This window comes from Mus caroli, chromosome 14, assembly GCF_900094665.2.
Source record: "Mus caroli chromosome 14, CAROLI_EIJ_v1.1, whole genome shotgun sequence".
Lineage (NCBI taxonomy): Eukaryota > Metazoa > Chordata > Mammalia > Rodentia > Muridae > Mus > Mus caroli.
The window spans coordinates 62,036,502-62,056,568 of NC_034583.1; the positions used below are offsets into that span (position 1 = coordinate 62,036,502).

A 20,067-nucleotide genomic window follows, 5' to 3' on the forward strand; every position below is an offset into this window, starting at 1 on the left:
GGGAAGTGGGGGGCGCTATGGGGGACTTTTGGGATAGCATTGGAAATATAATTGAGGAAAATATGTAATAAAAATATTAAAAATAAAAAATAAAAGAAAGATGCGGAGACCTTCTTAGCCATCATCCCGAAACTTTAGGAGAGATGATGCCGAAAGCAGAATAGTTTAGAAATATAATATCTCTGTGTTGATATCACTAAATCACCAACTGGCTAGCTATGTCAGAAAAGGGGCTGTTGAGAGACATAGTAAAAGATATGAGAGCATGTTGATTACTGAGTCTCTGAGGGCTGAGGTATACACCTTTTTGGCTCTGTTTCCTTAAGGATTTTGCTTTTCTGTGGGTGTCTTATTTATTTTATAATAATAATAATGATGATGATGATGCCTTTTGAATGTCTCACTTTGCAACCCAAGCTAACCTGGAATATACTTTGTGGTCCAGGTGTGCCTTGAACTCATGGCACTACTCCTGCTTCAGCTCTCCAAGTGTTAAAATTATGGTTCTGAAGTCCCTGTGACCCTCACCCCCCATCACCTACATAGGGGGAATTTCAAATGAGTAAGGATGATTGCCTGTTTTGGGGACAATTTGAAATCCCCAAGACACCAACAAGTAGTAGGCACCAAGTGTGATAAGTCCTGAGCCTGGAAGGCTCCAGGCAAGAGCTGCAGTTATTAAACTATGGCTTCCCCTTTCCCGTGCCCCATCCCTTCCCGTACCCTCCTTGCTCCCTCTCAAAACTCATGGTGTCTTTTTCTTTAATGTACACACACACACACATACACACACGTCTAAATACACAAATAGAACTTGCTCAGTCCATTAATATTACGTGTGTGTGCATTATTTCAATTCTGCCCCTTTGGTATTTTATAATCAGCCAGGTGGCACAGACCTGAGGAAGGCAGTTTCCCCCACTCTCTCAACATTGCTCCTTAGCCCGTATTTCTTTGCGTACGGGTGATATCTCATGCCTTTCCCCTCTTCCCTGTTAGCATGTCTATTGATGTTATCATTGTTTGGTTTTTGCCTAGGCAGCCATATTGTTGAGGTATGAATGGAGCTTTCCCGTCATTTCTAGGAGCTACATTCCCACTGCAGATTTCTTGGTCCTCTGGCTCTTAAAATCTTTCTGCCCCATTTTCTGCTATGTTCCCCGAGCCTTAGGTGTAGAAGTTGTGCTGCAGCTGTGTGTCCCCGGGGGCCGTGTACCTCACAAGCATTTGTTTTAGGCTCTTGGAATAGTTGTGGTTTTCTGTAGTGATCTCCTGTTGTGAAGAGACGTTTCTCTTATGAGAGGTGAGAGCTACACTTCTCTATGGGTGTGAGGATATGGATTAGGATGCAGTTATGGATTATGCTGGTTTAGTGTAGTGGGTGGGGTAGGTTTTACTTTCAGCTCCATGGCTTCACCAACCCCAGGAGCTGGCTGTTTTCTAGTCCAAGGCATGATTTCCCTCCTACTGAGTGGCTCTTAAGTGTAATTACAGAGCTGTTGGTCTCTGCCAAGTTACGAGTGCCATCACTGTACCCTAAGGGTTGTCAGGCTTCACTGGTCATTGTTGTCGTAGGTATTATAGCTGGGAAGTGCTTATCAGTTGCTATCCCCCCTAGGAAGCTTATGTAGCATCTTCCAAATTACAGCACTCCCTTATTTTGCCCATTTCCTGTTTCAAATCTCGTGTACCCTGTTATTCTGCTCTGCAGTGCCCCACCCCCTGGGTCCCTTTGCCTTCCTGTTTCTGTGGTTACTCAGCATCCCTGCCTTCTACTTGTGTGCTGTGGATCCCAATTCTGATCCTCACCCGTGTACAGTGAGCACTCATGGAACCGACTCCCCAGATTAGGATGCTGCAGAGTTGAAGAATGTAAAGTGCCCAGCCCTACTGCTGCCCTGCAGACCCTGCTCTGTCCTAGTGGGAGTGGGAGGGGGTGCTGCAGAGGCCAGTGGGTTGGGTAGAAGAGGTCAGAGTAGAAAGGCAGGGAAAGCTTGGTGTGTGGCTACACACAGAGATCTCAAAGTGACATTTGTCTTTTAGCTGTGGACAGAAGGTCGAAGGCCAATTGGACCTCAGGTCAGCCTGAGCCAGGCATTGGGGAAACCTCTTCTTTCTCCTTTAGCCAAGTGAATCTGACAGACCTTTCCGAGTCCCCATAATACTGCTAGAAGCTAGCTAACTCATAGGGGTGCTGAAGACTGGGTGGGGAGACCTGGGGATGTTAAGGAACCCATCAGCCGGGGGTCTCCAGCCCTCAGTCCCCTTCCTTTGTCCATGGGGGCTCAGGCCTTCTTTACTCCTCACCCATTCCTCTCCCCTTTGGATCAAACTCCAGAGGTCAATGGCAGAAGGTGGGGGGGGGGGGAAGCAAAATGATTATGACTTTGATTTTTCCCTTCTTGTGTCGGAGCCTGGGGAGGGCGGTTGTTTTGCTTCCTGGACCTCAGTGGCGAATTCTCTGCCAGACAATCATCGCAGCGCTTTCATTGCTTTCTGATGCTCCTCTAACTGCGCAGGGTCGGCTATTAAATGGTCATCAAACCTCAGCCTCTATCCCATCAATAGTCATAAAGTTGGGGAGATAAAAGCCATCAGTTTTCCATTATAGCTGAAAGCAATACTGTGGATGGCTATTTTCTGAATGCTGCAGATAGATGTATTTTAACTAGAGCACGGTTTCCAGTGGGCCCAGCTCGGCTGTGGGCCCTGCTGGACCTGGCATAACCTGCCAGGTGCACAAAATGCAGGCATGGCTCTGCTGTTTCTTGATCAGTCTCCCCTCCACCCCACCCCCACGCCTTGGAGATTCAGATGAGTAGATCCTCAGGGTGGGGGGCGGTGGATGGAGGCCTCACAGGTGACACTATATACTCCCACTCTCTGTATTAATGAGATGTAGTGGGTAGGTGTGGAAAGTCGTGATAATGCCCAGTTGGATGGAAAACAACCTCCCCCTGTAGGATCCTGGGCTTCCGAGAGAGGCTGGGGGAGGGTACCGGCTTACCTGTGGGGAGGTTGGTGGAGCAGGTATGATCTACAGGCTGGGTCCAGTCTAGGAAGCTGGCACCTGGGATGGGAGCACCAGAGCTCCTGCAGGGTGCTTGGTGCATGGTGACTATAGTGTCCCAGACAAGCATGCCATCTGGAAATGGATTTTGCAATTACATAGTCTGGCAGTGAGCAACCATTGGCCATGTTTGTTGAATGGATTTCCACTCCCCCGCCATGCTCCAGTCCCGGGGCCTTCGAAGCAAGTTCCAGAAGAATCAGGGCCCTGGCAGCCCCTCATGCCTGCTGCTGTCTGTTTCTCCCTGAATATGTAACCCACCTCACTTTTCCTGTCTCGGGGCTCTTGCAGGTGCAGGACCCCTTATCTGGATGTCCTGCTGGTGCAGGAAGATGTGCCTAATCAGATTAGAAGTTCTTTGTGGTCACCTCCTCTTGGTGCATCTCTGTCTTTTCCAGGAAGTTGCCTTCTCTGTTTCCTGCACTGATGCGCTCGGGTCCCCTTCAGAGCTGTTCTTAGAGACTTCACAGTTGTTGAGTGTGTGGACTTTGCTCTGCAGTGCTCCGGGGACAGCTCATGTTTCCTGGTGTTTTTGACTCTCCTGCAGCTGGCTCACTCTTCTGCCTCCTGTAGGGTTGCAGACCCATATGCTGAAACTGTGGGTCTGGGTCCTGCAGGACCCTTATAGATAGGAGTCAGATTTCAATCTGTGCTTCTGGTCCTCTGGCCAGCCTCATGGGCCCCCATCCCCATCCCCGTCCCGCTATGAAACTGTCAGTATTTGTTGAGTATTCTGCCCTAGGTGGCTTCAATGTGCCATGGTTATGACAACTACTGGCATCAAATTTGCCTAGGGATAGTCCCTTCTACCTCTCCCCTAGGGAGTACCCTCAGGATCACAAGCCCCCTGTGCTGTAGTACCCTTTCATCTGTATCCTAGGGCAGTGGGACTCAGGACAATACAACCTTGAGCTTCCCGTCCCACTTGGAAGACCAGTCAGTCCACTTAGCAAGCCCTGATTATCTCTAGCTGTTGACCTGCCTTCTTGGAGTCTTCAAAAAATTATTCTTTGTTTTAGCCTTATGGACACACAAGCCTTCTAGTCTCAAAATCCTACATGCCTCCTGAAATGGCTATGTTGGGGTGGGACAGGGATGGGAAGAAAGGAAAATTGTTTTTTCCCACACTCCTCCCTCTGCTGTACCCTCAGGATGGGAAGAACCAACTGTTTTTGCCATGTTGTCTGCCCACATGGAACTCTCCTTATGGTGTCACTGAGAGCTCTGGACCAGGTGGCATGGTGGCCTGGTGGCCTATTGTGACATGGGTGTGGTGAGCACCCACGGAACTCTTCAGTACTCTGTCTCCTAAATTAGAGACCTGCAGCAGGCATCCTAAGCTTTTCCTGACGACATGGGATCATCCTGGGTGACTGGGTAAGGTGTATGGATGGTGACTGGTGTATTTGGTGCATCTGATGTCTATAGATTATTATAAACATACTATAGATTACATGTTGCATATTATAGGTTACTCTGATTATTGCCAGAGCTGGAGTTGCTCAGTTGTTTGCTTTTCTGTTGATCTATATCTTCTTTGTGCTTGTCACCATTTTTGCTAGAGGTTTTGTCACCCACTTCGTGCTACCTTCTGTCACCTTTCCCCTCTGTACATTTTCCAAGGGACAGAGAACCAGATAACAGAGGGTGTGGGAATTGAGTATACACTGGGGGCTGGAGGATTTCAGTGGAGGGAGAACCAATTTTCTTAGGAGCAAAAGATCTCTTTTAGTGAACAAGCTTCATCTTGCCTATCTAGGCGACTTCCTTGTACTTGGAAAGCTGCCAGATGAGTGACCTACAAATGTGCTGTATGGTAGAGCCCTTTTCGATTAAAAAACATATTTTATGATGACTTTGGAAAAGGGGCTAGAGAGATTCCTGGAAGACTTGTGGGAGGGAAGCAGATTTGGCCATTAAGATGGATCAGGTTAGTGGACCCCTCAGATTCCTTTCATGCCTCTGTTGGATGACATTGTCCTTAGTGTCCCCAGATGGCCAGTACTAGAATAATTTACTCTGGTCTTTGCTCACGCTCTGTGGGTCCAGGAGTCAGAGTGAGGGTAGTTTTGATCTCATTGTGTGGAATGGTGACATCAGCACAGATCATTGATGGTTGCCTTGCCAAATGATGCCTGGGCTGTTGGTGATGGTGATGATAACAACTATTCTATCCAGGATACCAGGGTGTCAAGCAGGGATGCTGCACTGTGAAACTTCCCATTACGATGGCAGAAGTGGGCAGAGGGAGGGCTGGCAGCACTGGAAGGGAAGAGGCTGGGTCAGAACTGTCGGGTCCTACCTGAGCCTAATCCTGACCATCTGAAGCCTTAAAAAATTTTTTTAAATACACTTTTATTATGTTTTTAAATAAATAAGATCATCACAGACCAAAATTAATCAGACCCGATTGACCTTCTATATAGTTAGAATAGGCTTTCTGAATGGAAATTGTGGAGGGTCATGTTAAATTTTACACTTCCAGTGTTGAATATATTTTATGTACTCTGCTATTACCCAGAACAAAAAACCCATGACAGAATTAGAACAAGAAAAACAAGCAGCTTATATTCTCTTTATAAGTCATATCCATTACCTGTATCCTGTCTTTCTTCATCTACTTACTTTTAGCCTCTCTTGGTTTGTTTTCTTCATGTTCTGCTGTACTCACATGTACATTTGTTTAACTATATAGTTATAATATTGGCTAGATTCTGAATATGTTGAGAGAGCATGCAGTTTGTTTCTTTCTGAGACTACATGGACCCACTTGACGTGATATCTTCCAAGCCTCTTAGTCCTTGTTTAACAATAGAGAATTGGAGTCAGATAGTACATATTCGGTGTCTCCTGAATAAAGACTTGCCTTATTTATGGAAATTTGGGAGGGCGAGTGAGTGAACATAGGGTCTGTATCACCCGTCTCATTTCTGTGACTAAATAGCTGGCCCCAAGCAACTTATAGGACGAGGGTTTATTTGGGTTCATGGCTTGAGAGAGCAGTGCCCACCATGGAGGGAAAGGCAAGGTGGAATCAGTCAACAGGAGGATGGGGCTCTTCACGTCTTGGTGGATCAGGACAGCGAATAAAGAGAACACTGGTGTTCAGTTGACTTTCTCCTTTCCCCTTCCTTATTCAGTCTGGAATCCCATATCAAGGGATGGCTCCACTTACCTGCAGGTTGGGTTCTTTTTCCCTCCAGTTAAATCCAGAGGTGTGTCTCCCAGGTGATTCTCAAGCCAGGCAAGTCAATGGAGATTGATGATTAATCATCTTAGGATTTGAGGAGAATCATGGGTTTAGAACTTAATAAGTTTTTTTTTCTTCCTACCCAGTCAGGTCAAAAAGTGAGGACTTCTGCATCTCATTGCCATTCTGTGTGCTTTGTGGTTCTGGGTGTTTGTGTAGGACGCTGTGGATGGTGTGTATTTGTGAGTACTGTGTGTGTGTGTGTGTCTCTGTGTGTGTATGTCTGTGTGTGTCTGTGTATGTATGTGTGTGTATTTGTGTGTCTGAGTGTGTATATGTGTGTATTTGTGTGTCTGTGTGTGTCTGTGTATGTATATGTGCGCATTTGTGAGTACTGTGTGTGTGTCTGTGTATGTATATGTGTGCTTTTGTCAGTACTGTGTGTGTCTGAGTGCATATGTGTGTGCATGTATGTATGAGTATCTTTGTGTGTATCTGTGTGTCTGTGTGTATATTTGTGTGCCTGTGTGTCTATGTGTGTCTGTGTGTGTGCATGTATGTATGTTGATGTGTATGTGTGTGTTTGTGTGTGTGTGTGTGTGTGTATGTGCTCCTGAAACACCAAGGGAGACATGAATATGGGGACAGTGCTTCAGGGGACAAACTGGGGAAAAGACTTCTTACTCAGCTTTAATGCAGGCTCTTGTCTTTCTCTCTCTGACTCAAGTGCAGGGCAGAACTGCAAAGGAGACCTTGGCTTGGCTACTTCCCTTCTGGACATAGCTTCTTCATTCATGGGGTGAGGGACTGGGCTAACTGATCCCATATGTCCCATTTTAGCTGAAACACTGAGGACCCCAGGAAACTCCTTTGTACCCCATCTGTCTTGGGCTGGGGCTGTATCTGCTGCTCCTCCTTTTCTCTAGACTTTCTGGAGGTAACTTAATCATGAAAGATAACCTTTCTAGGGTATCCTCGGTTTTGCATCTCTGAGTTAACTAGATTTTACATATTTAACAGCAGGTACTGGGGCCACCTTCTGTGTACACCCTGAAACATAGGACTGAGCAGGTTAGGGAGAGATGCTGTCCTAAGGCTTTTGGGCTGGAAGATCAGAGGGAGGTTTTCTGGTGATCCCACTTACGTTCATGAAGCCCATTGTGAGGTCACTGTCCTGAGTGAACCAGAGTGTAGAGTTCATGAGAGAGGTTATCTGTACAAGAATGTCTGTAGATTTTCCAGTATGTCTTCCCAAAGTGTCTAAGAATTATAGGTATTACCTATAAGGAAATGGCCATGTATTTAATAATCACACTCACATTCCACTTAATGGTGAGAATACTCTTGAAAAGTGTGGCACCAGGCAATTTTGTTGTCATGTGAACATCTTGGAGCACAGTCATGCAGACAAAGATGCTATGATGTAATGGAATCTTGTTGGGATTAAGTGCTGTCAAGTGTTGATTCAAACATTACTATAAAGTGCATCTCTATACTGAAGCAGTGGGCCTCTTTGGTTATAGAAACAGACAATCTGGAAGGAGGCATATGGGGTGTGGTTTCTTAGACCCCAGTTTTATATTCTAGGATCTTCCCTCAACTTAAGGATTGCTTATGCATAACCATGAGAACTCCCCAGGGATCTGAAGTCGAGGGGCAACCCTGGTTCCCCTTAGCATGGAGGTATCTATGAAGGAGTGCCTGTCCAAAATGCCCCAGAGTTTAACCAGAATAGGCGAAGAGGCTAATTTATCGCTATATCAAGGTGCAGGAGATGAGGTGATAAACAGAAAGTGACTGCCATATCCTGATCCGGCCCTGTCAGAAGGTCCGGCTTGCTCCCTGGGGATGGCAGATCTACACTTTGGGTCTTGATCTGCTCCAAGTGCTGGGTAATGTGGGGGGTCTTCCAGCTGGCTACTGACCACCTCTAGGTACAGAGTTCCAAGGTGGAAAAGAAATCTGAACAGGCTCAAGGTTCTCATAAGCTTTACTGTTTCCCTAGGTAAAGTCCATTGATTTCACACACCAGTCAGCTGCAGAGCTTAATAAAGCCCTGATTTCAGTTTCTCCTAAAACGTATGGAAACAAAGTCTTGGGTTGTGGAGCTTAGGAACCCATTTTTTCCCTCCATACTTTCTGGACAATTTTCTTTTTTGAAGAGTGCTGAGAATATTATAGGTTCCAGGCCTTGTTCCTTTACCTCAGTTCTTTACCCAGGGTGGGATGGAAGTTCCCACAGGGTTAGGGAACCCAGCAAGCTAGTTCACTTCCCTTGATCTTGCTTGTGATTAACTCCATCATGTCTGAATTTTCTTCAAGTCTGTCCATGGTAGATGAAGTGTACCTGGGTTGCAGCATGGCCCAGATTTACCCACCATCTACCTTTATGCACTATCCAGACGTGTTTTAATCATCCAGTTTGGATTTTTTTCTTATTGTTCAAATAATCTCATTAGCAGATCCCTGGGAAAACAAATCAAAATATTTTCTGTGAGTCTAGACAGACCTTGGAAATGGAATGTCACTGCGATTAACTGTGTTGGGATCAGAACAGATGGCTTCTCAAAGACTGAGCAAGAGCCAGCTTGGAGGCTTCAGTCTGTGGCCAGGCAGGCCTTAGCAATATCTGCCTTTCTCCCTTGGCTGACCATTACCCTTGTCCTGTGTGGGGACAAACACTCCTAACCTTAGGGAGTTAGGACAGGAGTGTAGGAGCATGAGAAGTATACACAGTTCCTTTTTGCCCTGACTCTTTAGGTGCTGTGTAGGGAGTCCAAAGGCCAGATTCTCACACAGTCTTCCTGGACGAGCTCAGAGAAGTGGGAGATCAAAGTAGAATTCACTCCCCAGGATGTCACCTAGAACTGATAAGGTGGCCCCATCACAAATGAGTAATAGAGACTGAGACCCTTGGAGAATTGAAAATCTGGTCCTGATGGAGGCTGAGCACATAGAAGAATGAACTTAGATTTGATTCAAGATGGGTTGGGAGTAGGATGTCAAAGGTCTGCTGGGATTAGGAGGGGATCCATGAAGGAATCAGGTTGGGTAGCCTCTCCCCAAATCCATATCTACCCAGAACTTCAGAACTTGCCTTATCTGTAATCAAACCTTTTAGACAGAATCAGTTAGGGTGAAGGTATCCTGTTGTAGAATGGGCCCCAAATCCAATGGCTGGTGTCACTATCAGAAGAAGGGAGGATGTAGGGACACAGAAGATTCAGATATTGGAGAGATGACACTAAAAACCAAGGAGTGCTGTATCACCTGCAGCTGGAGACAGGAAGGATCCCCCATGGAACCATCAAAGGGGGCCTGACCTTCAAAAGGAGCTTGAGTATCTAGTCTCCCAAGTTAAGAGAGGACTAGGAACTGTCATCTCAAGACACACACTTCATGGTCATTTTTTAGGTTCGTTCAAGGAAGGTAATACAGTGGGGTACTCCCATACTTCATGGGAGTCACCAGCCAGAGAATAGTGAACGGTTGTCTGGGTGTTCTTTTCCTTAAGATAGAACATGGCAGACCTAGTAACAAATATGGCTCTGAGGGGCTCACAGGATGGGTGTAGATGAGGGTAGGTGCTGCAAGAGAGCTGGGGAAGGTTTCGCCATGAAGAGGTGCTGGAGAGGGGGGATTCCTCTTGGAGTATCCTAGGTGGAGGAAATGGCTAGAGGAAGCATCATTTTTGAGGGCAGAGATCTAGAGAATGTGTGTGGGCTGTCACTATAAGTCATTTTCTTCGTGATAAGAAAGTCTCAGAAGCCCCTGGGTGGAGTTCAGATGTGGCCCAAGGGAAGAACTGTGATGTTCAAGGTCAGGCAGCTGTGGCTCTGCCTTTGTGACTCTTAGCCCCATCCTGATATCTCATTAGGATTCTGTTACCACTACCCTGTTCCCTACCTCAAAGGCAATGCTCAATGGATCCTGAACAGCAGCCAACCCTGCCCATCCCTCTGCAGGAGCAAACAACCTTGCCCCTGCTCAGCTCCTAGGCCAGGGTTCTTGTCCAGCTCCAGCCCTTTGCAGTGGAGCTGTGAGTCAGTGAGCAACGGCGAGTTCCACCTTTCTTCTCTGTCAACTGGGGCACTTTGCAACACCTGTCCATCTCAGGGTGTCTCCTAGTATTAAATATATTAATGCTTTTAGAAGTGCTTAGGAGAACATAGTAAACACTCAAAATTGTTAGCTATGATTATTTATTATTAGTCTGGTAGGTTTCTCAGGGAATGCAAAGGCAGGGCTAAAAAGAAATAATTATAGAAAACACAAACAGCATAAAAGTGTCTGTGTGCAAAGTACAGGTTTTAGTTCAAGTACCTGGGCTGGCTCCGCCTGGCTCTGGGCACTGGGCTTCCCTGTAGGGCTTCTAGTCTGCCCTCCTTCTCTCCTGAAACCACTCTGCCAGCAGCCCATTGGTGTATAGTCAGAGCTGAATTTTGGGAGGAACTGTAGAATTTTCTTGACTATCGGTGGATACTCATCTCTATCTCTCAGACATCTTTAGACTGGCGGGTCAAGCTATTGGATGCACAGCCCCTCCTCTGTTCTCTTTTGGAGTAGAACCAGTCAGGAATGATACATTTTCAGAGGTTTGAGGTACGACAATATGGTATCAATACTCTCCATTTTCATCTTGAAATCTATAGCCCCCGGGAGGCAGGCCTCTGGACATGCCTGATGGGGGGGATTATCTTGATTAGGTTAATTGAGGCAGGAAGACCCACTCATTGAGAGGGGCATTGGCTCCTGGGATTAAATCTTGGGCTGTACAAAAAGGAGAGCGTGAGTTCAGCACAGCATCCATTACCAATGCCACCCATGTTTCCTGACACGGATGCTGTGTGACCAACTGCCTTAAGCTCCTGCAGCCATAACTTTCCCACCAAGATGGACTGTACCCTGGAATTGTGGGCCCAAACAAACTCTTCTTTAAGTTGCTTTCTTGGGGCCATCTTACCACAGCAATAGGAAAAGTACCCAATACAGACTTTAGTGGGAGCAAATCTTATTTTGAAAAGCTAGTGGTCTAGGATTATGCTTGGGCCATGCGGTGTCATCATAGCCTTGTTGAGCCATAGAAAGTATCCTACAGTCTCTCTCTCTCTCTCTCTCTCTCTCTCTCTCTCTCTCTCTCTCTCTCTGATGCTATTATACATTCATTAGTGTTTGAGTCACAGTTAGAGTTGTATTTTCAGAGAGGGTAACCAGACTTAGCAATTCCTAAGTGCCCAGACACCATTATTCTTGATTTCATTTATGTTCCTTTATGTTCACATGGATCCACGTTGACACCAGGCCAACCAACCCCTTACAGATCCTTTTCCTGCAGACCAGCAGCTACCTGGTCTTGACATGTCATGCTAGGTTTCTCTTACAGTTCAGAAAGGCTCTGTTTAAGGCTTCCGGCAATATGGTCACCAGCCCATGATTTGCAGATGGAGGACCACTGCTGCAGAGGATTGGATCAGCTATTCAAAGGCTAGCCCTCCTGTCGGCCACATGGCTGGCTACCTTCCTCATGGCAGTAGATTTTTGCATATTAGAGGTCATTGCCCTCTAAGCCAGAATGAAGATCGCTCAGTTCTACTCTTGCTTTCCTACACGAGCACTTCCAGAAATACCTGTATAAAGGTAGACTTCCTATTAGAACATGCACAGGAGGCTTAGTCAGGGGCAGTAAGAGGGAACTTTGAGAAATGCTTAGGTCCTATAGAGGACCATCTGCAGGGTCAGGCTCACTTCCTGTGTAGGAGGTAGGAGGATTCTCCCCTGGGGCCTGAGGTCAGAGGTTATCAGCAGGACTTAACCCCCTGCACCCACCCCTTCCCCCTGTGATTTTGAGGATGTAGTCCATCTGTGTAGGCCACCCTCTCATTTCCCAGGTCTGGGCTGTGGTTTCTGGCTTTCTACCCATCTTGCTCCACCCACCTATGGTTCTTCTGCCTTGTTTGGCATTCTCTGCTGGTGACGTTTGTTGAGTCAGCCCCTTCTGCCTTTTGCCCCCTGTCAGGGACTTCACCCTCGATTACACACTAAGATGCCATTTCTTATCTCAGATCCCTTTTTAGAGGTGGGATGAAGGAACCACTTTGTTTTACAGGAAGTGCCAAATGTCCGTTTAGTATCAAGGCTTGGTCATTTGTCAGATGACAGAGAAGAGCATGAAGGGTGCAGGCTTGGGATATACGTTCTGAGTGAAAGTTTCTATTGAGGCCTAAGGCTTTCTAAGTTGGCCCAGACATTCCCTACTACTTAGGTTCTCGGAGAGAATGAAAGGCTGGTGGTGGGCACTCAGGGGCTTCCTTCTTCCCTATGTCCTGGAAAGGCTTCTGCATCCTGATACTCTAGGGTATCTTCCAGTTTCCCTTTCAGGACCTACTCAACCATGCTTGCTCACTGCCTGATCCATTCCCAACACTCTCTAGTGCTGGGGGTCCCACTCCCACTCCTGTCTCAGTTTCCACTCTGGATTTTCTTTCATTTGTACCTTGTTCATGTGTCCTGCGTCTATCCCTTGAGCCTTTGCCATGCCAGGGTCCCATGTGGCATGGCTGAGGGACATCAGTAGACATGAGGAGTTTTTGTGGTACTTGAGTGTGAAGGCATTTAAGATAAATGTATGAAGATATTTAATGGGCTAAGGAATGGCCTCCTTGCTCTGTCTTGCATGTGTTATGTTATCACACAGTTGTCAAAATCTTTGGTTGAAGCCTTCTTGGATGAAGCTAAGGGGTTGGTAGCAGGGCATGTGTTGCATGTGCGCCTCTCTCTCTCTCTTCCTCTGGCACACACACACACACACACACATACAGAGAGAGAGAGAGAGAGAGAGAGAGAGAGAGAGAGAGAGAGAGAGAGAGAGAGAGCGAGAGCACTTCCTGTGTACAGGTAAGCTGAAGGGCCTGTACTCTCTCCTGAATGTCTGTGTGCTGGCCTTATGTTGACAGGTTGGAAACACCTAGTTTATAGATTTTATTTTTGTTTCAAAGCCCCTCTTTTGGAAAACACTAACCTCAGCGAAGGCGAAAGAAGGAAGAGAAAGAAAAGAAAAGAAAAAAAAAGCTGAGTTCAGCAATGCCAGTTTGCTGTATTTTTCTTCTTGCATCAGCAAGTTGGGACCACAGATAATCTGGTCTTCTATGCTCCAGCGCTACTGCTTAAGACTTTGCCCTCCCCAAAGGCAGCACTCTCCCAGGAGGGAGCAACACTCCCTCTGCCAGGCTCTTGGCTTAGGTGCCTGGAGGTGGGTGGACAGGGTAGGGGGCCCAAGGCAGAAAAGCAGTACAGAGAGGAGAAAGCACCGGCCAGCAAAGGGACTGGTAATTAATTTCTAAATGGTTTCTGGAATCAGCTAAACATTTCCTTTTAACCAGTTTCTCTAGCCTCGTATCCTTTGTTAGTTTAGGAAAAAAATGTCATTTATAATGGATGTAGCCTTGATAAATTGTTCCCGAGAAGCACAGTGTTCTCATTAGTCTATATAATGAGAAGGACGCCTGGCGGTGGCATAGCTGCCCGGATATTTGCCTGATTGGAAAATATTTGTTTATGCAGTCCATTTTAAAAGGCCTGAATGGAGGTCCAAGAGGAGAGGGCTGAAGGTCTAAGGGTTCCTGTACTTTCTCGGAGCAGACCCCAGCCATACCTGTCCTTTCCTGCTTCCTGGTGACTCCATGCTACAGCACACCAGCTTCTCCTAGGCTCCGCCCTCACCTGTCCCTTCCCCTCCCTCTGGCTCCTGCGCAGGGATCTTGTCTGTCCAGCTAGGCTAAGAGAAGAAATGAACTGAATGTTCCCTTTTTACTGCTCCTAGAAGGAAAGTGGAACCCGTGTGTACACAGTACATTTCACTTTGTAGAAGTACTTTAGTATATGGTTGTGTCTTGTCCCCTAGTGTATCTTCTGGGTATTTGTGTTACAGCTACCAGGCACTAAGAGGGTGCAGTAATGCTTTGTGGGTTTGTGGTATGTAAGCACAGGTGTTTGACCCTAATACTCTGCTCCATCAGTGGCCCCTTAGCTCTTCTGCTCGTTGGAGAATGGAGACTTTAACTAGCCTTTCTTCCCCACAGGGACACATTGGCTTCTCTTCTGTAGGTCCCCAAGGCACTTCTTCATGTTAAAAGTGGTGCTTAAGGATGCGTGTTAATTCTTGTAGGCCACCGGGGTCTCCTTTAGTGGATGACTATTACCAGAGATGGCAGAGAGACATTTCTGAGTCTTACCAACCACCAGGCAGGATCACAGGAAGGTGAAAAGACAAAACTCAGTGTAGGGAGTGTTTGGGGCCTAAGCTATGCTGGTACCCAAGTAAATGCAGAGTTGACACACTTTGTGATGTTGACCAGATCTGCCTGCAATTTTATTTCTCAAGGGAAGCAGGGTTCTCAGGTTTCTTGCTGCTTAGAGGAAAGCTCTCCATCCTTTCAGGCATAGTCCTCATTAATCAATCCATCTTGCATCGACTCACTTACCCACCATCTATCCACTCACATCTATATTACCTACATACCCATCCTTCTGTCTACCCATTCATCCATTCATTATTTCATCTAGCCCTCCATCCAGTGGCTAATGTGTCATCATTGTGCAGCAGTTTTACCTCTGGGCACTGAAGATTCAAACATGGATGAAACAGTTTCTGTTCAGAAAGAACTCATAGTTTACTAAGTGAAACATGGCAGAAAAAAAGGGGGCTATTACTTGTGAAGTAGAGGTAGGAGAGTCAGGAGTTTGAGGGCAGCCTTGGGTACATAGGAAAAAATGCAAATTACGATAGATGGTAGAAGCCATGACTGGAGTTTATGGAACATGTTCAGAGATAGATAAAGGTATTCAGGCTTTCTGGAAGAGATGATATGTGACTGACCTGAATTTAGAATTTTTGGAACTAGTAGAGTTTTAAAGGAGGACATGGCTAGAGGAAGGTATTTTTAGCAAGCGGAGTGATAAAGGAGATTTATGAAACAAGGTTGGGAAATGGACTGCTATGTTGCTGCTTGGCTTTGGAGTGGAAGGGTGGGGTTGAGGATAGATAAGGTGAAGGAGTTACTCCAGTTATGATTGGGAGTCAGAGTGGTACATGGTGGGCTATAGAAGTCCAGAGGTTTCTCCTATATGGGGATGTTACTCTCAATACACAGAGGGCTACTCTTAAAAGCTGGGGCCAGCATGCTAGCCCTAGTTGCTCTGTGGTAATCTCTGTTATGCTTCCCAGAATTCACTAGCATCCTTTCATGGATGTGGCGCTTACTGGAAGGTGTATGAGTGCAGAATCCAAGGATGTACCTTTGTGACTGACACCTGGGATCTGAACCAAGGTGACTTGGCTTCAACCCGCTCCTAGTTACTGTATCATTCTGTGTCTCTTGTTGGTCTGAAGTTGAGGTGAAGTTTCCACTCTGGGTTTGCCTTCCCATGTTAAGTTTGCTATAAGAACATGTCTGTGTCTTCATCCCTTTAAGACAATATGCTGTGGATGTTGTTTGGGATGCTGTGGAGAGATGGCATTTGTTTGGGAGGTAAAAATGGAGAAACATGTTCTGAGGGAGGGATAACGCTGGGAATAACAAGGCAGGTGAAGGCTTTGGGGCTTTTGGAGGAGGTCCTCAGAGTCAGAAACACGAAGAATAAAGGCTGGGATTACTGTACTAAGGAGAGAGGAATTGATTGGGTGAGAATTCCAATATTTAGTTCTTAGGGCAAATTACCCATCCTAGAAAGACCATTTGAAAGGTCAACCACGCAGAATCACCTGCTGCCCCCAACTGAAGAGAGGTGGACTTGAAGTGCCTTTCTCTGAGGCTGGAGGGAGGCAGGGGTGGGGAGGGAGAAAGGAAGAAACCTAAGCTCACACCACTAGCAAGAACCATATCAGCATTCAGAGAAAGTTGAAAGAAATCTTTCAGCTGGCTGGCTACCTAGCTCAAGGCTAACCACACTCTTAACACAATAATAAGTCAATCCTCACTGAATAATTAAATAGAGAGCCTTCATAAGTATTGACTTAATGTGACAGCAAGTCTATAGTGACTTGGGGTTTGCTTATGTAAACACAATCTCCTGTTCAGCTTACTTAGCAGTTCAATGAAATAGAACAGTCCTTCAATTAAAATCAAATGATGCATACATTTAATTCCTTTCTCCTCTTACCCAGTAATAATAGATTTGGAACACAGGTGAAGGGATGGAGAAGAAGCAGAAAAACAAGGATTTGTTTTTGGAGGACATAAAGGGGTGTGTCCAGTGACAATATCTTGGAGAAAGAAGTAGCTTGAGGGCTGTACCTGGGTATCCCTATGTGGAGATCCAGGTGGGCTTGGGTTTGACATTGCCCTACCTTGGTCCTGCTAGCTCTTTCCATGAGAAGGTATGGGTCCCTCTCTGGGGTTGGCATACAGGTTCTCCGGTGGTAGCCTAGGTCTGATTGATTGCTTCTGGTTAGTTAGGGTCCAGTGGCTGTCATCACAACCATTTCCAGGTCATTATTTGCCGTGGGCACCGTCTTGGCTCACCTGGAGGAGAGATGGTGCTCACTCGAGACTGGATGATGGGAAAGGAGGATGGTGGCACCTACTTCTTTTCTGGTTTGGCCCCAGAAGAGAACTATGTTTCCATGGCTTGAGACTGTCTGTCGTAGGGTAGAAGTGAGGGGCTGAGAAAAGTGGGAGAGTTCTGACCTGCACAGCAAGGAAAAAAACCTACTGGGTTTGGAGCTTAGTGGCACCTGTCACATTCATCCTCATAAGAGTCCATCCTGGCAGGGTACCGGCTGTGCCAGCATCAGTCCAGATGCTTCCACCCCCACATCAGATAGCTCACTGAATCCTCCTAAGGGCCACATAAGCCCAGTGCCATTGCTACCTCCATTTAGCAGGCGAGGAAGACAGGGCCTCATGGAATGACCTGAGTGGGTCATTCAGACCAAGCTGAGCCAAGGTTCAAACCCAGCAGCTGGGTCATGGCAGAGCCTGGGTGCTTGACTGGATTCTTCCACGGACGATCTAGAGGAGAGGAGGGAGGTTCTTGGCAACTCATGTTCAGAATGGGTTGGCAGCCTTTTGCAGGCCAGCACCAAGTCTCTCCCCAACATGGCCACTCCCAGGAACTGGGGCTGCCAGAATGAAGAGTGGGCCTTCTTAGTACTGGGGCTTCTCTCTGCCTCTTCATCACAAGATAGAATGGGCTGAGTTTGCTGATACTTTCAGAATTGAGGACATTTTCTCTACTAAAAGGTCTAGAGAAATTATTGTTTATAATAAGGCAGGGTTCCCAAGGCTTCGTTCAATTAAACTTCTAGAAATTATTACGACTTCTAAGCAAGTTTGCTAAAAGAGAACACAAAGAATAATGTCTTTTGAAACTTCCTTATGAGTTTCCTCAGTGTTCAGGGTAACATTTTCCCTGTTTGTAACCAGGGGCATAAACCATGCTGGCTGTTGCTTTTTTAATCCCTTAACATGATTTCATATTTAAAATTTTAGATACAGACACAACTCACATCCTGGTCATTTTCGATAGTGATGCATCTTTCCTCAGTATTCAGGGCTTTCTGGGTATCTCTTCCCTGAGTAAGTTGGCCAGAGAGTCCATAGGCCAATCTGATCTGGTCAGTCCCTCAATTGAGTGTCTCTCTGTCAGGTGACTCTAGGCTATGTGAAGTTAAAAATTAAGGCTAACCAAGAGAGAATTAGATTCTCCTTTAGGGCTGAGCCCTTAACCATCTTTGATTATCACCATTATGTGCATCCAAGGGTCTCTGCATTCACCTCCATTCATTGCAAAGGAAGGCTTCTCCGATAAGGACAAGAGTATCCTGTGACTGTGGATGCAAAGGCATTCATTTAGAAGATGATTTGCTGTGATGTCAGTCTAGCTAAGTATCAGTGGATTCTTCCCTGGGGCCCAAGAGCGCCAGTCATAGTTTTGGTTTGCAGTACCAGTGTGAATTCATATTTATTGACTTAGGGCTGCTGACCTATCTCTGCATTACTGGAACGAACTCAACTCAATCATGATGGGTGACCTTTTGGGAGTGATCTGGAATTCTGTTTTTGAGTATTTTATTGAGAATTTTTGCAACTGTGTTTATGAGGAAGAGTGAACTCTATTGTTTATCATTGTGTCTTTGTCTGGTTTGATATTAGGTCAATGATGGCTTTATAAAAAGAGTTTAGAAGAATTTTCTCCTTTCCTGTTTTGTGGAATAATTTGAATAGCATTGGCTGTAGATCTTTTTCGGAGGTCTGGTAGAATTCTGCAGTGAATTCAGTTTGCTAGCATTTTATTAAGAATTTTTTTGCATCTGTGTTAACAAGGGAGAAATCCTGGGGACTTTGTGTTTGTCATGACTTCAGTTTATTGCTGGTTATAGGTCTCTTTAAATTCTTTACTTCAACTTGGTGTAATTTCCTAGGTCCTATGCACCTAGATATTCAGTCATCTCTTTGATATTTTTCAACACAAAAGTAGAATATATATTGTGGAATATATGTTTTTAAGATATGCCTTATGATTTTTCTGAATTTCATTGCTATCTGTTATGTCTCCTTCATCTCAGTGTTATTCATTTGGGCATTCCTCTTGTTCCTTTAGTTAATTTAGCTAATGATTAGTTAGTCTTGTTTCTCTTTTAAAAGAGCCAGCTCTTTTCTTTCCTCATTTTTATACTGCTTCTATAATTTCTATTTCATCAATTTTTTTGCTCCAATCTTAATTATTTTCTCCTGTTTACTACTTGTGGATTTTGTTTATTCTTGTTTTCCCAAGGCCTTATACTACACCACTAAGTTTTTTTTTTTATAATTAACCAATCAGATTTATGTGTCAATAAATTCTCAATTCACAAGAAGCCAATGCAATGATTTCAGAACCAATTGATAATAAAAAAGCTGCCCACCTAGATTAGACAAATTATCCCAATTTCCCAATTATTCTATCCGTTATGATGCCCTATCTACCTGTGGCTATTTAATGCTATGGTGAATCTGTATCTTCCCGTCTGTCTGTCTCCATCTTGCTTCCCCCTCTCTCCCTCAAGTCTCTCTCTCTCTCTCTCTCTCTCTCTCTCTCTCTCTCTCTCTCTCTCTAACTCTTAGCTCTGTCTCCCTTTTCCCTGTCCAATCACAGGCCTCCTGCTGCACTAATATTTTAATGTAATTGGACAGGGAAAATCCTGCTACATATCACCCTTTCTGTTTAATTAAATAAAAAAAAATCTTTTCTCTCGAAACTATAAATTAAGCACAACTATTACTATTTTGTAATTTATAAGGTATCGGATAGATCTAACACCCAGTCTATCATTTTTGTCATTAAGATAGAACACTGTCATCTGTCCTAACTAAAAGACTTATAATTCTACACCTGACTTATGTCCTGGCTTTAGATTGAATGCCATCTGAAAACCATGCTCTCAAATCTGTTCTCTCAATGTAAATAACTGGGTTGGCTAAGAGACTATAAGTCGTCTTTTAACCCCATCAGAAATCTGAGAATAACCAACATTACTGAAAATATATAGGAAGCCTAACACAGCTTCCAGAACTGAGACAAACTGTAGAGACAGCTGCCTACCTATACAGCCCTAGTAAGTCAGGAAGTTGAAGCATCAGTCTTCAGCCTTCTGGCCCAGGATCATCTGACAGACCTTACAGACACCGGAATATTAAGGACAAGCCTATTCTGTCTTGGCAGAACAAAGCTGTCCTAACCTGTAAATTGTGTCCTTTCAAGAACAGTACAGGTCTGCAGGAGAGATAGGCAATTTCTGCCCAGTGGCCACCTAGCCACAAATGTACAG

At 45.4% G+C, this 20,067-nt stretch overlaps 1 protein-coding gene and 1 long non-coding RNA gene across 5 annotated transcripts in view; one reads left to right on the top strand and one right to left on the bottom strand.

Annotated features, from left to right (window-relative positions):
* LOC110309174 overlaps positions 1 to 4,276 on the bottom strand; it is a 14,497-nt gene extending 10,221 nt beyond the window's left edge. For 2 of the 3 annotated variants that reach the window (XR_002379669.2, XR_002379671.2), the window contains exons 1-3: positions 4,216 to 4,276; positions 3,439 to 3,637; positions 3,008 to 3,145 (exon numbers count right to left, since the gene is read on the bottom strand). This is a non-coding gene — a long non-coding RNA (uncharacterized LOC110309174). Of the gene's footprint in view, positions 1 to 3,007; positions 3,146 to 3,331; positions 3,638 to 4,215 lie in introns of all 3 variants that reach the window. The other variant, XR_002379670.2, reaches the window with a different exon arrangement.
* Gfra2 (GDNF family receptor alpha 2) overlaps positions 1 to 20,067 on the top strand; it is an 89,226-nt gene that overhangs the window by 48,884 nt on the left and 20,275 nt on the right. The gene's annotated exons all lie outside the window — the stretch shown is intronic.